Genomic DNA, 27,348 nt, shown 5'->3' on the forward strand with positions numbered 1-27,348 from the left:
TAAATAAGCATTATAATTTGCATGCATGCACAAGGGAATAGAGTCAGAAAAGAAAGCAATATTTTGCAGTCTGCTAATTTCATTTTATTCAGGATTTAAGCTTAATAAAGATTCATTTTGGGAGGGAAAGGAAAATAATCAAAGGGAAAATTTGAACTATCTCCAAAGATGCAGCAGCCTTCCATTCAAAGTGCTCGTTTTGAGTCACCAGATGACTCCTAATCTGGAGTGGCACTTCCTGGCCCAGCTCCAACACCAACTCCTTGAAAGGTAAAAAAAATTTAGAGGCCAATTTATTAGTATGCAGTTCTGGCATCGGGTAGAGAATTAATGGCGGTGACTGATAATGACTGTAATCGTGGCACAAATGGGGTGTTGAAATAGCAAACAACGGGCACAAGGCATGTAATGGGGATTTTATTAATTACCCGAGGTCCCTGGCATGAGCAGTCTCCAGGATTTACTGTGGCCACGCCAGCCGGTCGAGGAGGGGTCGGGAAGTCTAATATGACAATGAAAGGGTCACTACAGTGTGAGCAAAATAGAGTGATGTTTGCATGTTACTGCACTTCTTTATAATATTGTTTGAGTTAGAGTATTGAAAAAGGCAGGAGGAGTTGTGTTCATTTGACTTATTTCTTAGGTTTGGATTTTTATATATTGAGAATTGTACAGTGAATATTTACCGTGACGTGAATTATACTGTAGCAGAAAGAAGAATATTTGCTCGTTCAGCAATTCTTTAGTCACATAAGATGACAGTTCAAAGGACCAGAAACTATTCCAATAAACAACCCTCTTTCTTCAGACTATTAAAATTAAGTTATATAGCAAATGCAGTTACCTACAATGAAATAATCTCTCTCTATCTCTTTGTTGGCCATTAGAAAAAGAAATCAACATATGGTAGCATTGTTAGGTAGGATAGTCCATTCACACATCAACTCATCAACAGGAGAGGATTGATTAAAAGTCCTTTTTATTGCTCACTGCATTCTTAATGGACGCTAGACTTTCAAAATGGAAGAAACAATTAGAGTTTTACTGCTTTGTGGGCACTGCTGATTTATATAAATCACTGCACGGGTGTAAATTTTCCAATAAAAGACTGAATCATTCGTAGCATACATAATCAACATGTCCACATTTGGTACACACTTCAGACTCTTACTAACACTATAACTTGGTGGGACTCAACAGTCATACCAATTCAACCTCACTAAGTCCACAGATCAGGTGTTTGATGTAACTTCTGTATACTTTACATCGTTTAATTGTGACCAGTACAATATCTCCCCACTAAAAAAACAACAACAAAACATGGCCATGCCTTCGTATATTCCGAAGCTGTATGGAAATATCATTAGAATTTGTACTAGTTTATTCGGAGCAGGTAATAAGGAGTGATTTCCCTCACAAATCAGTTTTTTCTAGGGCTGTTGAAAGTCAATGAGATCTCTTTCGAGAAGAACGTTCATATGAAGTAATTCTGACACCAAATGGAATGATTTTGATTGTGATGATGCTATATAATTCCTTTTAAAGGTAAACAGCCAAATCTAACTAAAGTGAATGTAGTAGTCCTGGCTGATGTTGTCACTGTGATACACTCAGCTGGAATATGAAACTGGGAGAGCTATGCTGTGCAAGGAACAATATAAAAATACCACTCCCACTAATATGGTCAACAATACAAGTTCAAAATAGCATTTTAAAATTGCCTTGGTACTTAGATGCAATTAAAGTGATACTCCGACCCAAATCTATTTTTGAAGTATCAAATAACCACCCTCTGAAGCCTTGAAAAGTCACTCTAAATTTAAAGTTCTTATGCTCAATGAAAAAGCAGCAATAGTCAGCTTGCATTCAATGAAGTGTTCACAGAAGAAGGTGTAAAAAAAATAAAAAATAAAATCCAAAGCTTTACTTTACTAATATTCTACTTATCTGCTGTCCACCATATGCCAAGCAATGGTACATAATTTACCAGTGAATTGCAGAGAGAGCTTCAGATAATTAATGGTTCTAGAATGGATTTCCTGGATTCCTCCTGTGAGTTCAAGTCACCAAAATCCACTGCAAAATTTAATTCCAAATGCTGGCTAAACGGTCTTGAAAAGCCCAATGGACTAAATATTTGTAACCCGACTGGAATGGACAAGATACAAACCTGTACCCCCTGCAGTTTGAACCTCTAATGTGTTACATTAGTTCAAGTCATAAAGGTAAGTTGGCAATAGTGATTTTTATTATTTTATTATTTTCAAAGCAAAATGGGTGATTTCAAAGGCTGGCAGTACATCTGTGAGTCAAATTTAAGAAAACACATAAGAGGCACAGCTGGGGATACACCATGCAGTATCCAGGCATTTGCAATTACCTGATCAACATTCTATCATCACTTCGTCTTGATTAATATTTTCACACACAAAGGTATATGCAATTCATGTGCTAACTTACATGTTGTTAGTCTGTAGCGCTAACTTTGATTTAAAAAGAGGTAACTTTGTTATTGCCATAGGAATTAATTTTCAAAGCCACCACCTCATACATGAAATAACGCCACTTTGATAACCATCATCCACCTCTCCTTTGGTGGCAGTTATTATGCAAGTGTCATGAAATGTTTTTACAGGTGAATCAATTGAAGCATCATTAGTCCTGCTATGCTTGCCAGTATAGCTGTGTTTTCATTTCAAGTGATGGATGCTAGGATGTAATCTACTGGAGCTCTACGTATGGCTAAATACGTAATTCTCTTCACATCAGCACAACAAGGACAATGAAAACCACACATGCAAATTGTTTCTACCATTGTAATTCACACGTATTCAAGTTAGTGTTGCAAGGTATACTGGTTTTAGAAAGATTAGCACCATCTTTCATGTATGCACTCTGCAGACAACTTTCATGCAAGACCACATCCAAACCATATATGGCTTATAGACAAATCAGACACACAAAACCAAATGTGGCATTATTTCACTGTAATGTAGCCCACATTCAGGGAAACCACTGTACACCACAAAGCCTGTCTGTAAAAGATGTCTCAAATCCAAAACTTGTAATTCGGTAAAGCACTTTGCCGACAGACATGCTGACCTTAAAGACATATAGAGAACATACATGCCTATGCCCTTTACATTTTAATCAAATGACCATCAGTTTGCCAAGGCAGTTAAATAAATACGATAATACGCTTCTAAATTGGCTTTATCTTTAAACTAACTTACCGAGGTGACTAACATCTCTATGCAAATATAACGTTCATAAATGTAACCTTACCATACCTGTTCAGTTGTCAGAAATCAGATGTTCACAGGTATACTGATCAACAACACCAGGTATTTGTATTAAAGTCATAGATTTGGGAACTTGATAAAACTTATTCAAGCCTTTTTTTCATTAAGAAGCTACATGTTTTGTTTTTATTTTGGTACTTTATTTGGTACATTAAACAGACCTGTTCTGACAATATTCAGTACTACTTCATTGTTGTAGAATCAGATTCTTCTTCTACTTTCATTACACACACACACTCACAGCCTAAAACTATACAGCTGGATTTTATTTCAGCATTAAACCACCAGTAGTTGGAAGGCTAACAATCATTAATAAAAAAATTAATGAAACAATGAGACCTGGAGTGAGTACATAAGCAGTGTGGTGTAGGCATGGGATGTGTCTTTATCAAAAAAGTTGAAAACACACAGAACCTATTTAGACCAAGCCTTTAGTGTATGAGAGGCCTTAATACTAATGTGATTTGTGCTGTCACTATTCAGTAAGTAACAACCTTAACAGCTGGCTATTTTTCTGTCAGCAAAGATGAAAGTTTAAGAACAGATGAGGTGAGCCAGCTGCACATCACATTTATAGGAACTGCAATGATACACCTGGATGCCTTTTTGGTCAAGTCACATTGCGTGACAAAAGAGTGTGTATATTGTACTGTATATTTATCTCATACACCCAAGGGCAACTGTTGGTAACATAACCTCAGAAAATCTCACCTTTCAGGTTCAGATGTCGTTTTGTGTTGTGCACTTCCATTATTGTATGAGCACTTTGACGCAGTGCACAAAACCTTTATTTTATCGATTAAAACTTATTTTCTTAAGTTAATATTTTACTATAAGTGTTGTGTCTTTCTGTGCAGTGAATGAACTTCTTTGAAACCATGAATTCCTGTCTTCACTCCACCATAAAGGCCATTGTTAACAGATAACACATTTCAACTCATGTGATTGCTGTTTTATCACCAAAATCAAAATATGTACTTTTTCAGAAACTTACTTCATTTACATGTTTTGACAAGGCTTTCACAAGTGGCTGGGTTCTGGTCTGTGTTTATATGATTACTGCATACTTTAGTGCTCTTTGTTTTTATTTAAACATTGTTATAAGGGCACTGCAGAAAAATTCCACCTTATTAAAACAACTGTTAAACACCCAGGGAAAGTCATTAAACTTCACAGAATTAAATGCTTTAATATAGCATAATTCTTATACTTTTCACATTAAAAGGTCATGTTAATGTAAATATTTTGTACAAATTTTATTACAGTAAAAGATTTAAATAAGTTAAGAACTGAAGTGAGTCACCACTAAAAAGTTTATTCTCTACTGAGTTGTGAAATCCTCATATTCCTGAGCCTTTCTGTCTTATTTCTACCTCAAGTACCTGTTCCAAGGGTGTGTACCTTTTTTTGTAATGTGTTGAGGTCATGTGTGAAAAATGTATTGAAAAACAGTCATGCCATAACGTATCAAAACTTGTTTTTACGTAATGATCTAGATATGCAAAAATCAGCCCCATCTTAAAACACACAATGAATGTACTTTTCTTCTTTTGTTTGTTTTTGTTCCTCCTGTTGTTCTGCTTCTAAAGTTAGGGGAGAGACTTTAAAAACTAAAGTTGGCAACATTCCTTGGCAGTGACACATAAAGAAGCTTCACCTTATTGCTCACTTTTTAAAGACATGAAAAACACAAAGGACTGAACCAGATGTTCAGGTTTGGCTCTGAAGACAGCAGTATAGGGAGATTATTGCAAGGATTCTTTACCTTGGAAAAAATATGGAAAATTGACAAAAATGGACAACATAATTTCTATCTGCAGCCAAAATGATCTTGTTGTACTACACTCAAACACTCAAACCATAGATATTCTGGCTATCTGGAAACTGAGAGTTTGTTGAGCCATTGTAGGTTTCACTCCTCATGTAGCTCTTCTATTTATTGTAGATTTGAAAATGGCAATGTAAAGTCACGTCTTTTGGCAGAGATTTACTTTTTTCCCTAAATGATCTTTACACAAATGTGTATACAGAACAAGAAGTATAAAGATATAGAAAGATTTTTACAGGATAAGCTGGATTACTATTGGTTTATATGAACCAGCTATAAACAGGAAAAACACATATGTACCGATTATTATGGAAACGTGCTGTGAACAAGTTCAGTGCTACTCGGAAGTAGTAGTCCCGTGAGTGTTGATGAGGAGATCCCTCTGTGTTCCAGAGGTGTCTCAGACAGGCGTGTTGCCTCACCTGGTCTTGTGTTTACCTCAGATGGTAGGATTAGGAAGCAGCCATGTGGAAGATATGACTCTAATCCGTTGTGCCTTTACTTGGCACTCAGACACTCAATCCTGTGCAACTCTTCCGTTCTCCTAAAGGTAGAGCAACGCCCTTAAGGACTGCAGGAAATATCAACAGCATTTTCCATTTTCTCAGCCAGCAATATTTTGACAGCCACATGGGGTTCAGTTTACCTTTGCCTTGTGGAGGAGGGTTGCAGGTGGACTGAAAAGGGATGTTAAGATAGGGTACTATAGTATTTCTCTAGCAATCATAAACCAGTTGATAGATTCAGATACAAAAAAATGTAGATAAGTGCAGCTTGAGGTTTATGCCAGGATATATATATATATATATATATATATATATATATATATACTCTGTGTACTTACCCACCAGTGCATCCATGGAAATGTCCCACATTATCGTAAAGAACTCCTCACATCACAATCTACAACAAATGAACTTCTTAATGGCATGTGTTTTAAACTTACAAAGCTAATTTTCTTTCACTTAAAATTAGTTATGTAGTAGTTATCGGTTTCAACTATTTTCTGAGTATATTTAATTTTTAATAACATAACTTTTAAAGGTAATGAAGCATTTCTTAAGTACTTTTTGCTAGGTATTTAGTTTTTTGCCTCTACAAATCAAATTTGAGTATAGGTTAACTAATTACCTGTAACTAAAAGCAATTGGTTACTAAGTAATAAGTTGCTTATGTCATGTTTACTTAAGCTGTCTAAGTTCAAGAAAGTTGTACAAACTCTGTATTAACTTAAAACGTTGCTTAATTTAAACTCAAAATTACACATTAGAGTACTTAAAATTACATTATTTTTAGAAGTTGCATTCATTTAAAATCTGTAAGTACACAAAATGACTAGACATTAAAAGTTGTGTAACCACAGACTATGTAAAATGCAGTTACTCATTTATTAAGTAACCATAAAACATCTACCAAACATCAAAAATAGCAATTGTTAGGATAATGGAAGTGCACTAAACACTAAACAGTGCAAGAACTTTGAAAAACTGCAATACAATATTCTTAAACAGTCATTTTTGGAAAATGACAATATGGATAAAATCCTTGCTACTAGTATTTCTTACCTTTAAATGTGGTACTGGTTAATCGACCAGTTTACCTCCTGCCTAAGCATTCTCCCTTGTCCATATACAATTCTGCTTACTGCAAAAGCGTGTTTGACTATATGCCATTTTATCTATACCTAATTCACACTATAGTTATTTTTATAAAGAATTATTTAACAAATTGTTCATAAATTAATTAACTGAAAAATCTATGTTTGGTTAGTGTTGCAAAATGAATATGTTACAGAATCAAGGTGTGTTGCAATATCAATGCAAAAATCATGCCCTATGTTGCTATAAACAGTTCTATTAATTGATAAACCATATAGACCTAAATAACCTACAGAGATGAAAGAGCAGAAATGCCAATTGTTTACTGTACTGCATTACATATGCTGTACAATAACTCCTCAGATGAACAATAAATGCAATAAACCCATAATTCTTTTTTTGACATTTAAAAAAAAAAAACATTTTTAAGGGTTAGCATCCTGGGCTTCAACTTCCCATTCTCATGCCCATCAAGATTTTTTGGATAAAGTCAAATGTGTTGGCCAGGTCTTTTATGTAGAGGAGGAGTCCAACTAGCAGTCCAACTAAGTCCAACTAACTAGTCCAACTAGCAGATCATTGACATCTGGTTCATCACACTGCGCAACCTGAGGCAAAGACAGGAATGTTAACCATTACCATCCTTAGCCTCAAAAGGATGCTCCCTTAAAAAAGGCACAGAAATCCTGTTTGTTCCAATGTAGCTTTTTATATTCAAACACATGAAACTGGTGCATTTAAGCTTATAGCTTCTTTCTTAAAAGGATATCCTAATTAACTACCTAGAATTTAGGTTATACAATGTTTGGCACCTTATATTTTCTCTTTTAATCTTAAATCACTTGTTAACCAACTGATCCTAGGGATAGATGTATAAACAAATGCAGTGCAATTAAGAAGAAATTACCAAATATACTACTGTATATTCAATTACTGGTTTATTAGAAATATTTAAATGTCTGCAATAAATTAAAGGATGATTTATTTCACATTTTGTGAGTCACACGTATAGAAAGACATGGCTTTGAATTATAAAATAATGAAACCAACTGTTGTTTTTTTTTTAATATATCATTATTTCAACCCTGCAAGTCTTGGAATCTGTAAACCAACGGACACTTTAAGATGTCTTTCATGTTGTAATGCTAAACATGAAGCAGTTCAAGTTAACAAAATAGGATAAATCCCATCTTTATGAAAATTGTACTCAGTCTTCTACTTGTTGTAGTAATTTTAGCAAACATGCTCAAAAATGACCAAATAACAGAATTCCAAAGCATTTAAACAAAACATTACCATCATGCATAAGGATTTATTGAGAACTGTAATATTAGAATGATTCGGGGATTCTAATTTGTGATTCTGGATGTGTTATTTGTTTTCTGACAGCCATTCCATACCATTCTAAACATATTTATTTATATATTTAGCTGCAACTTTGCATGAATGAGGCTTAATTAGGGGAAATAAAAATGTCTGATGACACCAAAACAGTTCATACTTTTGGACATACTTAAATTTTTCATTTTTTCTCGAGTCAATCTCGATTCATCCTTATGCCGATAAGCCAGTATAGTGCGCCTAGTACAGCTGTACACCGCACATTGACGTCAGCTTGTTCCTTAAGAGAGAAAACTGCTTCACTACAGAGGCTAAACAGCACAGCCACATGACTGTCTCAATCACAAAGATGAGCTCTTCCAAATCTTTAGAGATAAGGGTTCTACCTATCTAAGATAGATTAAACCAGCCAGTACCTTCATCAAGCAACAAGAAGTATGTCTAACTTACCTGGAAGTCAAGTATTCTAAACAGAAGTTCAGCTACTTTCCCTGTGCGGGCTTTTTTCTTCCTGGACAAGGTCTGAAGCTGTTGGTCCGACAAAGCATAGAAGCGGTGCTTAAGATTCATGTTCCTAATTCTGTGGAATTTTGTACAGATCTGCACAAATATAAGATACATTTAAGTGTAGAATGCCTCATGAACCCTGTAGAATATGCAAATAAAAACTATAAAAGGTGCTACACAGTTGCATATTTAAAGGAAAACCATTTATCGTACCACGATTGTCAGAACATTCACACATTTACCCTACCCTAAAGAAAGAATCTGACCAACAGTAAGGGTAACAGTGCGGATTTACTTCTACCAAAAGGCAAAGGTTGTCTGCATCAACTTTGAGATCAAGGAAAGATTTTTCTCACTCACTATCAATCTCAATCACTATTTTCTTAACTTTATCTACAGCTTGACATGAAGTAGATTTTGAGCTGCCCCTTATTATTAAACATGCACAGGAGAGACAAGGGATCAATGAGAAACAATCATATTGGTTTGTAAGGGTTTCTTCCAAACAATTTAAATAACTTTACAGCCTATTCTTAGTTTTGATTTAAAAAACACATTTATGGTGACCTTGGAGGTACTGTATATGTTTTGACTATTTGTCATTGTTGTTATAAAGTCTTTGCCACTTCTGGCAAAGTGGCAATTAAGACAGAAGTGACACTTGAGGATTTTATGTGGAGTATGAAAAATAATGGAGCACTGAGATGATACGCCATCATGTTATGGTGTCTGGTAGCAAGGGTTAGGAAGGCAGGAAGAATACATAATAGGAACAATAATAATAATAATAATAATAATAATAGTAAAGAAAGGAGAAACACACATTAGTACGGTAGTGTCAATTTTTAAATGGACAATCTACCTTCTTGTCTTGTTTTAAATGTGTCCTTAAATGGCTTAGATGAGTTTTATCATCAAATGGCTGATTCTACATAGTGGTCAAATGAATAACATAACATAGATTCCACCTGACTTTCACTATGCACAACTCTCTTGGAATGTAACCATGTTAAATGAATTTTCAAAGCATTTACGGACTGAAATGTGCAGACCCAGTCATCATAGAGACAAGGGAATGTAGTAACTGTGGAAACACTGCTATGATGCAAACAATAGTGTTCAAGCAACTGTGACCTTTTGTCAAAGAAGCAACCCAAACAGCACACAAAACTTTAGCATACAATGTGAAACCAATTATGAGAAAAATATCTGACTGATCTCAGTGCTTAGCACTAACAATTCATTCCATCCATGTAACACTATGCAGTATGTGTCTTATAAACTTTGTTGACAAATATGAACATACCGGCTTGTGCACTGCTTACATCGCTGCTGCAGCTTTAACCTGAAACCACAGAATATTCAAAAGTAAGCAGGTCCGAATTTAAGCATGAACTTAAGTATTGGCAGTTTTTAATCCAATGGGAATTTCCTAAACAATACAAAGTCACCCGGCCTTTTTTCAGTGCATACCACCTACTTTGAAAGACTCTGTGGCTCATTTAATAAAACTAAACAAATTCTACACACTTGGGCTTTGAATTGAGTTTTGAGAATTGAGAGTCAGGAAAAACTCAAATCTCAATGTAAATGTTAATTGTTTAGGCAATTAATGCTTACTGACTGAAAGTTTTTTAAAATAAAAATAAATGTTTCTTTCTCATCAAATTATAGTAAACGGTCTTTGAAAATCGTTAAGGTTAGCACTACCAAAACACGCCCAAAGATGCATGAAAATTTAACTCGTGTCAGAGGTGCCTTTTGAGATAAGAGAGAATTAACAAATAACTTATAACATATGAGCAGTTATTTCAACAGCAAATAATTTTCACTTTAAACTGTGAAAACAAAATCTATATACAGTGGCTTTTTTTTCTCAATTGGTTGCCATTGGTTTCCATTCAATTAATAGGTCTGAGCTTAATTCTCATTCATTTTTCATAAGCATACATAACATTACTTAGCTGCTCAGAATAATGCATTTCATGGAGAAAATATTGAAACACAACTCTGATATATTAATACAACTCACCAGGTTGGCGTGCATAAGAACAAAATCAAAATCATGGTGGTCAGTGCAGTCAGCACAGTGGTGAAAGCTAGCCGACCCAGAGGTGAACACTGAAATAGCAACACAACTCGCAATTATTTCCTGTTTTAATTTTGAAATATGAGATATATGTAAACTCATAATTGAAATACAGTAAACATGACTCAATGTATTAGATGTGAATTGAATTTATTTGATTTATTTCATTTGGCAAGAGAGACTAGTGTGTTTTGGTACTTTTTAGTAACTTAACATTCTCAGTAACTGAATGTTTTTCTTAAAATTAAACAACATTTTCAGTGGTTTTCTATCTGGCTACCTGACTGTCTGTCTGTCTGTCTGTCTGACATTGTCTCTTTTCTGTTTGATCTTTGTTAGCTGTAGGCAAGTTTGACTGTTGTGCACACTTGTAAAACACTGGACACTTAACCTGAGCAGCACAGCTAGTTGTCTAATATTAGTTGTGTTTTTGATAGCCTATCTAGCTGTGTGTTTGTATTTATGTCTGGTTTGATATAAAAGTTTGGTTAGGGCTATATGACCAATGATTGATAAATATCCAGTCCTGCATAATACTATTGTGAACTTGATGTGTTGCTTTGTAATTGTGGCTTATTTTAGACATACATAGACCTACATTAAGCATAAGTTTAAACGAGCCTGTCCAACACTATACCATGCATAACCAAGGACATTATAAGTGGTCATTTATTGTGGACTTCATGGTAATGTGAACATGGTATTTCAGTTTTTTTCTGTGAATATCCCAACCAAAGATGATACAGCTTCTGTTGGAATGATGTTCTACAATTTTACAAACCTGTGTGCTGTGTTTAAAAAAAACTCTCCAACTAAACTTTACAAAGCTTATATTAATTAATAAAACATTTAATAAAACAATTAATAAAACACAAGCCTTTTTAAAAACACAAACGGCTTGTCCCTTCAGGAGGTGGCAACTTCAGAACGTGTTCCTCATGTTGATTTGGCATAAGTTTTTTATGCCTGATGCTCATTTTATCCAGGCTTGGGACTGACACCAAGGTAACCCTTGATGGCTGGACGGGTCCACGGCTGGTGGGGGGTGGAGTGGGTTTTGATTCGAGTTATAAGCAGATTTGAATGTTGGCAGATTTGCTTGCATCTGCTAGGTGTGTAGCAGGGTTTTTTGTTTAGTTTTTTTTTTTTTTTACTGCAGTTTTACTTCACCAAACAGAGATTGGTAAATCTTTCTGTCCAAGAAGTGATCATGGATGGGCTCTCACGATGTAACAGCTTGCTCCTCATACCTGGAGCAACAATGCTGTAGTGTAATCTGACGCAGACATACTGAACTCAGCTGACATCACATATGCAACGGAAATCAGTTTAAAAAGCAATCACCTGGCTGCACCATAGATTTCACCCTACAGTATCTTTTTTTATGCCCTTCAAACGCATGCTGGAACAGAGCGTGACAGTGTGACGAATACTGTATCACCTCAACAAATTCGCTCAAATAGTCATCTTTTCTCAAAAGTCATCATAAAAACATGAAACCATTGACACAGCTGCTTATTTATTGACAATTGACAACTAATATTTACTATTTATTAAGGGAGTTCTGGGAGTTGTTCATAGCAGGTTCTTGTAGGAGGTCTAACAACTGTCCTACAATATCTTTGATAACCAGTTAAGTTTCACAAATTGCATGGGGCATGGTCAAAACTACATACTTTATTGTGTATATGTAACTTTCTCATCATTTAGGACACAATGTACTGTGAGAGTTTACAGTTTTTGGTCTGAGGACTCGCCTTTGATGTTGCAGCCACATCACCATCTTTATCACAAATAGTAGAAAGCAAAACTCTTATTTATCCAATGCGCTGATAATTAAGCCCTTCTCATTAGTGACATAATTGGAAATGTAATTAGCAGTGGTAATAATTATTATATTTAATACCTTTTCTCTTTAGTTATCAGGCTCATTCAAAATGGTAATTAGCAGTCATGAGAATTTCATACTTTTTCCCTAATTAATTTTGGTCACCAATTATTTTAAGATTGCAAGAAACTAATTTCTGTCACCCAGTAATCGCAACATTGCTTTGTTTGTTCAGCATGAAGATAAAAGTATGTATATGATCATTTTGGGGGTAAAGAATTTGTGCCCAGATTTGAAATGTGTAACTTTGTGTATCTGCCTGGATGATTAGCATTCAAACTGTGATTGGTTACATCAGCAAAAGCATCTTTGTTGCATCTGGCCAAATACTTTCTGCTTTAAATCTCTCATTTCAAAGAAACTACATGTGATGGTAAACAGCTGTTTTATCTTTATCTTCAGAATTCAGATGGCAGTAGAGTGAGTGTCAGCCAGAGTTGCTAACTTCTCAGCAGATTTAGCTTCTGTAAAGAAGGAAGGTGAGTCTTAAACTTACGTTCATTTATCTTTGTACATAGATATTACATTTTGCAAATACTGATATACTAACTAATAACTAAGTCAGTGATATGTAAAAAAACATTGTGCAAATAGGAGATGGATTGGTTTATACACATTGCAAGATCAACATCAGTCATCTGTAATTTAGTTGTATAAAAACTGACTTTACTTTCACAAAGCACAAGTGTCTGTTCACCATGTTGAAGTTGCACTTCTGTTTCTGTTTCAATTTTACTGTCTCAAACATGTGCAGAAGCAGCACACACAAGTCATGATACCCCACAGGCCTAGATTAATTAAGCTATGAAAACCCATGAGCAGAGAGCATTCAGCAGTTGCCTGTTTGCTTGGTATGGGACTTGTTTTTGGCAGTGGTGCAGTGGCTTATTATAAATCTATAATTAAGTTACATTTTTATTTGCGTTTTTAACATACTGTCATAGGGGATCAACATGGCCTAAACTCTGATTCTGTTAAGTGCACTCTGGGCTATATTGATATTTTATTCTCTATTCCTCCTTAGGAATTATACTTTGACAAATATTTGAATTAAAAATAAGGAGCTCATAGTGATACTGTATGTGTCATTCATAGGCTGTTATCAAATTTGTCTTACAGGTGTTCTGGTTTTAAACATGCCGTTGAGGTGCACTTTGAAATACTTAAAATCTCTTAATTTGTTCTTAATCCAAAGCAAGCCAATTTGCAGCCCCCCCTCCAATCTCTGTATTTCAGCACAAAGACAAACATTGCACCCTCCTGCTGTCTGGAAGGATGGTCGTCAGAACCTCCACAGTTCAGTTCATCCCATGTTGGGGTGCGTTGGCAAGGCTAAGGGAATGTGAGGAAGCTGCACTCTCAGGGCAGCGTCTGTTATTTTCAGTCACCTGCCAGCAAATACTGAGGGTGAGATGCACAGCAGGCGCCGAGCAAAGGGATGAGTGGGGCTGTGAGAGAGAATCCCCCTGCCTGCAGGGTGGTCAGACTGAGAATCACCACCGTGTGGTACCGTTGCCAAGAGCTCATTTGAGCTAACAATGAGGCCTGTGGAGGGGCAGACTGGGCAGGAAATTGAGGTTAACAACATTGTTACATATTAAACAGGTTTCTGCCATGTGTACAGGGTGTGTAATACTAAATAATTTAATAGTCAAGTGTTTTTTATTTTGTAATCAGAGTTGTAAAAAAAGTATGCAAAATCACAATATTTAATGGTTTATTTAATGGCCATTTAAGGTACAGTAAGGTCATATACAGTTTGCAATGGAATGCTACAGGACATACACAGACACACACACACATATATATATATATATAAATACACACGCACACACACACACACATATATATATATATATATATGTGTGTGTGTGTGTGTGTGTGCGTGTGTGTGTGTGTGTTTCTTTTCATTACTCCTCAGTAGCTCTATCATACCACTACTGTATAAGGGTTTTTTAAATTGAAAATACAGTATTAGTAAACCTGGATTTAAGATCACATCTCTAAACTCTGTTTCAGTAATGCAGCTAGTCAGAAATTGTGAATTTCAAAAGTGGTTTCACAGGTGCTAATTGTACATTACACAACAGGTCTGAGCACTAGTTTTCACAGCTCAAGCCTTACTAGTGAATCTTACCGCTTTCTTTTACTCTTTCCCCCACTGTGCTTTGCCCAAGGGAGAGACGCCTTCTACATGTTGTAATAAGGGTAGCTGATATAATGAAGGTCATTGTAATCAGAGCTAATGTGCCAAGGAGTCAAGACACTGTAGCTTTATTTGCCAGCAAGGCCCGGCATTTGGTACCCATGGGGATCAGGCTGATAGTGTTATCTTTGCTAACCTGACTCTAATACAGGCCTTGCTCCACTGTTTGTGTCAGTGTCAGAGCTGAACTTTTCCCACTGATCTCTTCCATGTGTGGATGGGCATGGATTGCGCTCAACTCTGCTCCATCCTTGTTAAATCCCATCCCAAGGTGTTTGGCTTCTCTAAGTTCACATACTGTATTTAGAGGGTAGTGCTCCCTCTCACTGGCTGTCTAACTTGGAAAACAGACTGGGCTCACATAGGCTTCAATTGGATGCACTTGACATAGAAACATTACATTGACGTCTGCTGAGGACTGGCTTGTAAAGGATGACCTCTAAATCTAATCCTGTCCCTTAGGATATGCAAATGTCCTCAGCTCAAATTTGATTTGTTTTTGTCAGTTCAGGACACAGCATTTTGTTTACAACTGTTCCCACACAGTGTAAAAAAAGGATGGTGCAAATAAGTAGCTAAGACATAAGACATTTTACAACCTTGGTCAGCAGACTGTTTTGATATTAAGTCCAGTATAAATGTGCCATACTCTTTGGCATTGAAATTCATTTTTATTATCTAAAGAAAAAGAAAAAAAAACACACACACACACACACACACACATACATATACATATATATATATATATATATATATATATATATATATATATATATATATATATATATATATATATATATATATATTATATAAGGCAAGGCTTAGTTATCCAACTGAAATAAATAAATGACAAATAATGAATCATTTACAATAATTACTTTTATTTTTACTTTTTATTATTTTTAAATTGGATTATTAAATAACATGTTAAAATATTAACAGATGACTATTTTTAAAACTTGTTTGACAGCTGTTTTGGTCATCATTTTTCAAACCATGAGAATTTTACATCAGATATCTGATGACCTGTATTTGACTGGAAATTTGTCAGGAACCCCAGAGTCCATAAAATCAAAAACAAAACCCATCTCTTGTGGGTATTCCTAGCCAAACCTAAAGGTTGATTACCATTTCTCTCATTTTTTTACACTTGCTTTTTTAATGTGCCGCTTTCTGTAAGAAAGATCAAAGGGCTTTTTTCCTATTCATCTGAGTACCTCCAGAAAAAAAGGCTACCCATATCTAACCCCATGCAAGTCCCTTGGTCCCATCATTCAAACTTCCAAGCCTCTCTTTGTGGCTTCCTAAAGGACCACGGTGAAATGATCTCTTTTGTTTCGCATCATTAGTTCCATCTGTTGTGCGAGCAGGCCTGTCTGTTCCGGAGCATGGCAACGTGATGGTCGCCAGGGGCGATTGGAGATGCTACTGTCCTGGTGGCTTGTGGCTTGACCTCTGCCACCACTGTTGCCTCATCTGTGATCCCAGTGACACTCCCACACTCGGTTGACTCTTTTTACTTATTTATTCATACATCCGGGAAAATGGAACCATACCCACGTTCATATGCATGAAATTCATTTAACTGAATTGCTATCCGAAGAAAGAATTTAGCCGCGATACTTTATTACTACGGTTACTTTAGACCTCATACAGCACAGTTTGTAAACTTATGATAGTCAAGCAATATACATATGTTTTAATCTTTTGTGTGAGTGTATGTCATTACATACAAATCACCTTACTTGTTAGTTTTATATTGTATGGCCACAGTTTTTTATAGGTCAGGTTTATGGGGCTTATTTTCTTGTGGTTGGGATTAAATGATGCACCAAACAGATGTAGCATTTTATTCATGATTTACATGAATGATAAATCTTTAGAAAGTCTTTGTGCTGATGGGCATACACAATTTAACATCTGTCATCCTCAGAATAATTAATCGCATTTCAGAACACTTGGGACTCTGGGTTGGATTTTTTTTTCTCTCACTTTGCTTGATCTAATAACTTCTTTAAAAGCAGCACATTCCCTAAAGAAGACTGGAATGATAAACATGCCAGCCACATTCTCTGTTAAGGAAAAATCCCAGAAAAACTTAGACTTTTGTTGCCCTTTTCCTGTGAAGCCATGCAAACCCAAGCAGACAGAGAAATGTGTCCTTACATTCTAATTATAATTCCTAATTCTCAAATGAATATTTCCATAATGTTTTGCACGTGAATTGCTCTGGCCTTATCACCATAGTGTGAATTAACAGCACAAGGGCAACTGTGTCCATGTCAGTGCAGAGATCACCAGATCATTTTCATTGAAGATGGAGCCATCAAAGGTCATAGCCATTCAAATGACCTAACCTTGCAATGTAACACCTGGGTGTAAAAGTGGACTCATCCTATCTACTGGGATGGATGTAATGTACCTCTAATGTAAAAAGTGCGGAAATAAAATAAGAGTTATAGCTTGGTAGATGAGGGTTATTGTGGACTACAGAACACTGTAACTCTATATGGTGAAATAGCTGTGTTGGTATCACCTGAGGTGACAGGCTATTGCCAAAGTGCTGTATTTGTTGGAACCATTATGAAATAAAGTCTGTGAAAAAGGCCAATATTCAGTTTGAATTGATTCCTGGAAAACGCCAGAAGTGAATATGCTTTCATTTTGATAGTATTACTATGGACAAAATGTGTTGTGTCAGTTTCTCTTTGCCATTACTTTGCTCCATTAAGGCAAAACCAACTGATTTTATTTTTGCCCAGTCTATTTTCTGTGATAAAATGAAAATCTGAGAGCTTTATTAAGTCTGAGTGACACCTAAAGCTGAGAGCCAACAGGAAAATAAGTCATGTGGGATCTAGTTTCAGTTCATTTTTCCTCAATTCCCGTCTCCTGATCAAATACTGCACTTTCCAGCGGGGGCCTAATGGGAGTGTCAAGTTCACAAAGGCCCTCTCTCTTCCTCAGACTCCATTACCTGATAACAAGCACTGGTTTGAGACTTATTTGTACAGTGCAGTTAAAATCGGCTTGTGCTGTGAACATTTTTAGCATGTTGTAATTGAAGCTGTCTCGAGGCCATTTTATTAATTTGTACAGATCTTCTCTGCATATGTTTCCAAGTTGCTGTGGGCACTAATCCAGCTCATTTTCTTTCCTCTACTTTACCATTTGAGCTGCTCTTTTTAGTGAAGCTTTTGAATACTGCTTCTCTTCAAGCCAAACAAACATGACCACTGATATCTTGGGTTCAGGGCCTTTCAAACAACCTTTCAATAAAACAAGCTCAGCTGTGAGACATACAGGATCTCCCGTGCTGTGCTGCCCTGCTGAAAATACCCTCCCTCCTGTTTCAAAGCCATCAGCTTTTGGTTCCCGCAGGAGGGCCAGCATTATCCTGCAGGTTTTATTTAAACTTGTTAGGAAGGTATTTCCTTTTTTATACAGTAGGTTATTTGACATTTAGGAGAGCCTCACCACCACGTATGAAGCTGATTTTATTTGGCTTATTGATCCAAATTTTACAACTATATGTTCCACTTTCCTTTGACAGGTTTTTGATATGGTATGCATGGCGCTGGGTAGGCCACACCTGCAACTCATCTGCCTATGGCATAGACATAGGATGATGAATGCTGAGATGCCTGGAAGAAGGGAGAAATACAATTGAGCAGAGATGACAAAGGCATCCTTTACAGCTTTATATTGAGATTTCTGACTTGTTTTTATTGACCTTTTCTCTTTTCTTTCTCACATCTAACTACAGTAAAAGAAATGCCCCTTAAATAAATGTCATTTGACCATCTCTGGTTACAATGTCACTCACATTGACATGTGAAGTTTTGTTTAAAATTATTCATTTGTGTGGATTCTGGCTGCTCTGTTGCATAACCTTATACAGAGCTGTATTTCTCTGAATGTAGGAACTTCCAGTTCACAATTCCTCTTTAACTGCCTCTTAAATTGTCAGACTGGTCAGTTTGAGTGTGTTAGTTTTTTTGTATTATCTTGGGAGGACAACTATGCTTTGGCGCAGACATTATTGGACCATTAAACTGCAGCCCCTCCTACTCTCAAGCACTTTCAGTTCTGTACAAATGCATTGGAATTACTTCCAGAAGCGTGGGGAGGGTGTGCAGAAAGATGACTGGAAAGGCTACTTATTCTCTTAATGATGTCTTGTCCTTTTTAAAAGTCGTCATCTTCAGTCACAAATGGATGAGTACGGCAGTGCAGCACACCAGGGACTGAGGTCATCCCAGCTTTCTTGTTTTAGCAAAGGAAGTTACTTTCCATGAAATGAGGCAGGGCAATTTGCGTTAAAAGTTGAATTTGTTGATGGGGGATGTAGAGGGTGCAGTGCCACATACCACATAGTAATTCTTGTGGGAATGGATAATTTGTCAGGTATTTATGATTAGTTTGCTGCCCGCTAATATGTATGACATGAGAAGTATTGTAAACATTCGTGTTTTTAAAAAGTGTGTTACATGTGAAAGCTGACTCCCTATCTTACTGATGCCAGAGATTTTCTTTAAAAATGGCTATGTTGATTATTTTATATCAACACTTGGCAGTGTTAGCATCATCAAGTTGTTGTAAATACAGTGTATTTGAGTTTAAGCATGCATTGTGAAAGAAGTGAGGAATTTTTTGCATGGGAGTGTGCACAAAGTTAATCCATCCATTGCAAGCTAGGGCATTAAACTATCAACACCCATCTATTATGGTTACTGTCACAGCTGCATGAGTGAATTGCTGTCAAACTGAAAATTTTGTTAAACAGTGGATTTTATTTGGTGTAGGTCACATGATGTTTTTATTGGTATACAAGTTAAAGATGGTGGGAAATTGAATCTCCACGCCAAAATGAATTACCTATCGAGTATACTGTCACCTTTTTTAATTATATGACTTCACTCTTAAATAAGCAATTGATCAGGTCAGTTTTGGAAGTAAGTGCTGGTACAGTAATATTACACTGCAAACTTGCAATATAATGCTTTTTTAATCCCAGCACCTTTGGGTTACCTACAAGCACACATCAAGTGGGTTTAGGTGTACTCATTGATTTACATGACATGTCTCTAAGGACCCTCTGATTTGTATAATATCCTTCAGACAAGGTCATAGTGTTGCCTACATCTTTGAAGATGGAGGAAAGAGAACATGTTCCCCCTTCTATGTGCCTGTGTAATAGAACAAACGTGAGTTCATGCTGTCGAGGGGCTTCCACTCTTCATAGTTGATATGAATCAGACATGAAACGATTTAGATGAAGTGATGATTATCTTGATTCCCGGTGCTGTCCACGGAATAGACAGAGTAATGCATAGAGAAGCATAATAGCTGTGTTTTAGTGTGAAATCCTGGGGAAACGTATCCATCTGGTGCATGAATAATTTAGATGGCTCAAGTTGGTTCCTGTTGCTGCTGTGTTTGCACTAAGCTTTCTGTCTCAGCTTTGCCACCCCCCCCTACCACCTTCACCACTACCGCCACCTCCCTCCTTGACATCACTCCTGAGGCTTGTTTGTGATGCTTAATAGGAAGTTAGGCCACATGAGGAATCATGGGAAGGAGAGACTTACTTTCCTTCTTTGCTGCGCTTTCTGTCTTTCTTTTTTTTCCCTAAACCTGCACAAACCTCATAAACAGTTTAAACCCCACTGACATACATACTCCATCCTACACACCGACATAAACACACACACACACACACACACACACACACACACACACTCAAGATCCAGAGAAACTGTAGATGTAGATGTGCTCTTTTCTAAACATACATTACACCTTGCTATCAATAATTAAAATCTGATCTGGAACCTGATTAATGTGCACTGAGCTCTGTTAATAAGACTGGGCGTGACTGATTTTTACAGGGCACTTATAAATGCAATACATAGCACTTAATGACAATGAATCAGTTTGTGAAATGTTTTGTCATATCAAACCTAAACATTAACTTTCTTATACCAAATATAAATCTAATTTTCTTAAAGATATACACACGTGCAATTAGATGCCAAATGTGCACGTATACGTATAAAAACTGTACTCTGACAAAAACTGTAAATAGTGTATATGAAGATGCAAATCCACTAACATGTCAGACCAGTTAAACTTGCCCTGCATTGATTAATTTATTGTAAAAATGCAAATATGCTCAGGTTGTGTCCTCTGGTGAAATCCAGTCCCTGACTTAAAAGAACCAGTCAGGATGAGGGGGGTAGCATTGAGGAATAGGAGGAGGGAAAAACAGAGAGAGAGAGAGAGAGAGAGAGAAATAGAGAGAAAGAGGGAGGAGGGGGATATGACAGGCCCTTGGAATCTCAACCTCTCTCTCCTGGCGCCCGCACTAATCAACCCCTGTAATTTATGCAGAAAATATGATTTATATTTAATTTCACTACACTTGCATTGTTAATTTGAGATGTAATTAACGCGTCGCCACGGCAACTAATTTCTCAATGCCGTAAATTATCACCGCCTTTTCATCAAAATTCAGTTACTTTGGCTCCTGTGTGCAGTGTTGTGATGCAATTAGGTTACCAGGGCAACCCCAAAGTGTTAATTTTCCTTTGTTATATTGCAGCGAGGCAGAAGTTTTAATACCACAAGTCATTTTCACTTTTTTGGTGAACAAAGAACTTGAATTTTTTTTCTTACTTCAGTAAAAAAAAGGGAGATCAGGAGTGTTAAACTGCGCCAGTGGATCATGCTACTCATGAATACAAGTATACAATGCTCCATGCTGCTCTTCCTAACACTTTTTATATTGTTGTGAAGTGAACTGATTTATAGCTGGGAATTCAAATAGAGGTGTTTCAAACGTGTCCTTTGGGAAAGGGTATATTTGCCAAAGCGAGTCTATAATATTGAGAAATGTGTTCACTGTTAAAATTTAAGAGAGTTCAGATTTTCCCCTTTCTTTCTTTTACCTAAAAACACGCTCGCACAGACACCACAGCACATTTTCAGTACTCACACTCTTTTTATTCCCCCAACAGTGACTGTGAAATGACTCAATATTTTAATCAACTGTATCTAATTTGCACTCCAGCAGAAGATAGGGCCACATGTGTGTTGTTGTTGCCCTGGCTGGCACTGAGTATGCCCACCGGATGGCTCTGAGCTGCCCTGAATTGCCACGCTTGCCAGTCTCTGTGGCCCACTCAGCACGTCCGTCTCCAATCCTCCCCCTTTAGCTAGTCTTCAGTGAAAATATCAGGTCATTGGCTGCTAAGCTCTGGTTAACTGCAAAGGTAATTAAATTTGTAAGCAGGCTTTTTGAATCTTTTTAGCCTCTTCGGTAATACCGGCAGGGATTACAGCATTTTTGAAGCACAGCTCTGTTTTGACACCCTAGCAGGAGGGGGCCAAATCCCAGTGACCAGACTGGATGCAAAACAGCCAAAGCTCTAACTGTCAGACAGATTCAAAGCCATGATGTCTTCTTTACTCTGTGATACACTGAAAAGAATGTAAAAAAAAAAAAAAAAAAAAAGGGTTGAAAATAGAGCAGCAATCTGTTCAGATCGAAGGGTGTAGCTCTGCAATTCTCAAATTCTCCTCTTTATGGGGGAGAGGAGAATTTATCAGATCATATAGTGCATTTTTTCTGTGATACGCCAAAACAACAGTTTGACATTGTTTTGAAAATATAGCAAAATATATGAAGATTGAGTACTATGTAGACAGGGAACCTTTGGGAGATCACCAGTAAAGGCACTCTTTAAAATACAGTTGCTCACAACTCATATGATTCAAAAATTATATTTTTCTGATATAATTTTGCCAGTTTTAGAGCATTATGCCATTATGCAAATGGAGCAATATTTGTTACTATGTGGATTATATTACAATTTTGTGATTGTAACTAAAACCTCCTGTGCTTTGATCCCTCCCTGTCTGATCTTTTAACTATAGATTAACACCACCTCAGAGTTTAAAACAAGCTTGCACATGCCTTAATCATCATAACCATGGTAAATACCATCTATTATGTAGAAACAAAAATCTATAATGTATTGCATCATCCCCAGAACAGTGAGATGCAACATTTTCTTCTTTATTTGTGTAGCCACTGTTTCTTGGGTGTAACAGTAGCAGTTCTGTCTAATTTTGAAACAAAGTTGCAGCTTGAATTTAGGCACAAAGCAACTAACAAAGTCACTTGTCCACTGATGTCAAACTTTGTCCAAATAACAATTAGAAGTCACAATGGGGCTGAACTGCCTAATCAAAAGCAGTGTAATAGGACATCTAACCTGTCTGGTATGTCTGGCAATCTTGCTTGATTAGAACAACATAGACAAAATATTCTTGCTATTGTCCTGGTGGATGCAAAGTACAAGTGTGGGGAAAGGTCATCAACAAAGTTTTTATTTTCCTCGTTCCATAAAAACACTAAGTTGATTAGACTTGTTTATTTATTCAGGTCCAAAAGAGTATTTGCTTTTGTCGCATTTATTCCCATTTTGCCAGCACAAGGGGCCGTGGAAGACGAGTTACCAAGGAACACAAAATTTTAATTAGTGTATTTTAATCATTCAGGCTTTTCAAGCTAATCCACAGACCCCTGAGAATTCCCAAGATGCAGCTCTGTGCTGCTTTACCATTTATTGTTGAGTCTATTATAATTACTGTTAGCAGGTGGGGGCAGGGAGACGTTTATTATGTTTTTCCATCTTTATTATAATTACTAGAAAAAATGAAAGGATGCTGTTTCATTAAGTTTAGAGATGATGGCATTTTCCCCCTGTTTTTTCCCTCAATCTCCTTCCTGCTTTTTGTTCTATAATGCTATTGTACTGGGTTTTATTCCAGGGCTTTCATACGTTGCACAGCTTTATGAGAAAAAAACAACAAAAAGAAACAGATCTCTTATTAAGAACAGACGAGGGGAAACATGGTCTTAAAGAACTTAATTTCTGAGACAGTTTTTCTCTTTTTCTTTTTTCCCAAAGCCAGCCAGTGCTGTGTAAATGAAGTTGATGCATCCTCTGAAACGGAATTGGTTAATAGAGTTGGACTAAGATCAGAACAGTAATGCAGAAAGTAGAATATGTTTGCCTCTCTTCAACACTCATCAGTAAGGAAAGATAAGAAGACTGCAGTAAATCTTTAAGCCCCATGCTTTTGGTGCTCTGCAGGGATTTTTGCATCTTCTAGAAATATTTTTTGTTTGTCTGTTAAAAATTGTTTTGCCACTCCTTCTTCCCCTCGAGTCCCAAAAGTGTGGCACATGTATACTGAAAACAATCAGACAGCAAAAGTTTTTTTCTGCTACTTATATGGACAACCAACTTTTAGTTCAACAGTCTTGTATTTAACTGAAGAGAGGCTGCATTTAAACATGATGTGTCTTTGCATGACAAAAGACAAAAGTGATGCCAGCAGTTTCTCTGGATGCACGCATTGAGCAGTTGATTTGAGCTTGTAGCATGGTTATGTGTGAGTCAACTACATCACATAAAACTTAACACTTGCCATCATTTCAGTGTCAAGGGCACCATTTTGGCAATGGATCTAATCAATTTTCTTAAGTGAGTAGATCTGAAGCTGTCACTTGGCTAGAGAGCAGTGTACAAAAAAAACCCTTTTATTTCAGGATGATGTCATTTGACTTCCAGTTTTGAGAGTGCTGATCATAAACACCAGAAGGGTAAAATTAAGCTGAATTAGAAATTAACACTGTGTTGTTGAAAGGTACGACCACATATGTACAATACATAGTTGATAGCATAAATGCTTCATTTATTTATTTACCTTAGCAGGAGTAATGTGAAACTTAGTTTTATTGAAGCAGAAGCAAACCATGTCAAGACAACACAGAAGAGGATTGGTTCTATCTTTGTTATATAAGAGGCAAACAGCCAGATTTACTTGAGATAAACCCTGAAGCTTACTTTGTTGAAGACTAGGGGACAGTGTTTGCATATGCAGTATAACATTTTATGGTTCCTTTATTGTATTTGATCTAATGACTTAAATAGAAGGACTCACACCTGTCGCACCTGTTACTGTAAAACAAAACGTTTATTTGACATCTCAAACGTTCCATGAGAACATTCTCTGGAATCCAGCTTGTTGAGCCAGTTTTTTGTATTCATAACACTTAACTGAAAAACAGTAAAATATGATATATCTGATATGTGATAGGATATGAAGCAGTGTGACAGTAAAGGCTTGCTACTATGAATATGCAGTTTTTGCTTTGTAAAATGCATCAGTACGCAATTTATTGGTTATCAAATTTGAACATAACTCCCTGTTGTCTCTTATCGAGAACCTGTTTTGCTATACGTCCTACATGGCAGTGACATCAGACCCCTGTTATATTTGCCTACTAAAAACAAGAGCCTTTCACTTGAGAAATATACAACTATAGGTACTCAGTGTTCTATTACAATACACAGTACCAAATGTACTGACACAAGTTTCCCATATGCTAGATGGCGAGCATTAGTTTGTGCATTAGTGTTCATTGAGGATTCGTTAAAACAGGAATGTTTCTGCTGGTTACACGCTAACACAGGTTTAGGTTTTGTAAACTTTTATGTGTTATTCAGGATTTTAAATTTTTTGGGGGGTTGGTTTTTCATGTGTGTTGATTTTACTTAGTTTGCTTGTAAGGCTCATTTTTTCCCCTATTATTATTTTTGAAGGACAATGGTTTCGGGCCCATGTGTGTCAAATGATGAATTTGAAACTTGTACTGAAACCTTTGGCCCACTACAACAGAATTGCTTCACAACACAGCACACTTCTAGGGGTTTATTTGTCACACCACAAAATTTTCCCTGTGCTAGTCGATCAACAAGCTCCAACTAAAACAGTGCATGGAGGCTTTTTGCAGGGAAATTAGAGTTAATTTACTACAATTTTGCTCTACTTAGCATTTGGGTACTTGTTGCTTTTATCATCTGCCACTTGTACAGCTAATAGGGCGTTCACGCATACAGTACAGCAACACAACCCCAGGCCAGTGACAGCTTTCTTTCATTGTCAGTGGAAACCTGTTGCTCCGTACATTGCACTATGTGAGATAGAATAGATCTATGGCAATATGACTGGCATGAATTAAAGAAAAGCAAAGTTTGTGCAGATATGCTAAAGAGTTCAGCTAGTTGCAAGCCAGTCAGGTGCCCCTTGATTCCATAAAGTCAAGTTACTACCTGAGAGGAATAAATATTTAAAATAGAGGAAAGTCAATCAAACAAAATTGGCAACATTGTTTGTGTCTGGTGGTGTTAGTAAACAACACATTAATAGCATAGTAAGTAAATAATTATGCTCAAAAGAACACACCTCCAGAAATACAGCATCGCCAAAGCCCAGCAACAACTAAGTCATTTGTCTCCTTGTGTGTGAACGCTGTTAAGTGCTAAACAGGTAGAAATCAATAGTCAGAAACTAGCAGCAGTTTAAACCTGTGCCTGTCCCTGGTGTATTTTTTCAATGGCACACATTATGTCCTAACTCCGACGTGACATGGAAAAAGCCAATCTATCCCCAACCACAAGGAATGCAAAAAAAAAAATTTGAAAAAAAGGATCATGTTTTTGTGCTCAATGATTCGAACAACTTGTGGAAAGAAATTAATCCCATTGCTGGTGTGTCTGCTGGTAGCCCATATGTCAAATACCAACTTGTTGTTCCTGTTGGAGCAGCATATTTAAATCACACGCTCAACAGAATACATGTGATTCTGCATAGTTTTATTTATTGTCACATCAAACATGAATACAAACAGCAGGGCAATAATGAAACTGATTTAATTTCAAGTTTCTGTAACTGTCTTCTCCCATGTAACACGCAAACCAGAAACAAAACTCTGCCACCGAACAATTCAGGATTTTAACAAATTTTCCTGTTTGCTTTTATGTGACTTTCTTCATGTTTCAACCCGAGTTCATCTTGGTCTTCCCGTGAGTGGGGGATGGATTAATAGTGGCACCGTATGAAAAGGTCCTGAAAGGGTGTAATGTTCAAAAAGTGAGCGCTCCCAGAATTTCTAGAGCAGAGTGAGAGCAGGTAACTGTAAGAGGGAAAAAAGAAAAAGACCAAGGCAGGGCTCATGCCAGTGGATTAAAAAAATTAGGTGACAATTTGTACTCCGTGTTCGTGATACGGCAATTTACTACATCACACAAAGCACAAGCCATGATACATAGACTAAATTCAAAATATCGTCCACATTACGGTGCAACAAAGTTTCCACACACAGAAACAGAATAGCTAACTAATAGAATAGAACTACAAGAATAGCCTAACTAGTCAACTTTTTCTTTTAGGTAGCAAGCTACACAACATAGCGATACAGCAAACAACACAAGTATTACCAGTTCCAGTGCTACAATTGACGAAGCTTTGTTGGCGTGCATGAACGATTATAAACTAACTTCACTGACAGAACCACTAATAAAGCAAGGACAACAACACAAACCATAGCAAACAAACTATAACGTTATTACAAAACAGTACGACAACATGCTGTAGTCATGTCCTTGACTACTATCCTGAACTTAAACTGTCCTCTTTCTATCCATTTCAGAAAGTGTTAAAGCTTCATTGTGTA

The 27,348-nt window shown here is 36.6% G+C and overlaps 1 protein-coding gene across 2 annotated transcripts in view; it reads left to right on the forward strand.

Annotated features, from left to right (window-relative positions):
* Positions 1-27,348, forward strand: part of casz1 (castor zinc finger 1) — a 174,665-nt gene that overhangs the window by 25,717 nt on the left and 121,600 nt on the right. The window contains exon 3 of one of the 2 annotated variants that reach the window (XM_067528107.1): positions 12,956-13,032. The exons of the other annotated variant lie outside the window; for it this stretch is intronic. The gene's annotated coding sequence lies outside the window, so the exon portion shown is untranslated. The remainder of the gene's footprint in view (positions 1-12,955; positions 13,033-27,348) is intronic. 2 annotated transcript variants of the gene reach the window in all.

This window comes from Channa argus, chromosome 13, assembly GCF_033026475.1.
Source record: "Channa argus isolate prfri chromosome 13, Channa argus male v1.0, whole genome shotgun sequence".
NCBI lineage: Eukaryota > Metazoa > Chordata > Actinopteri > Anabantiformes > Channidae > Channa > Channa argus.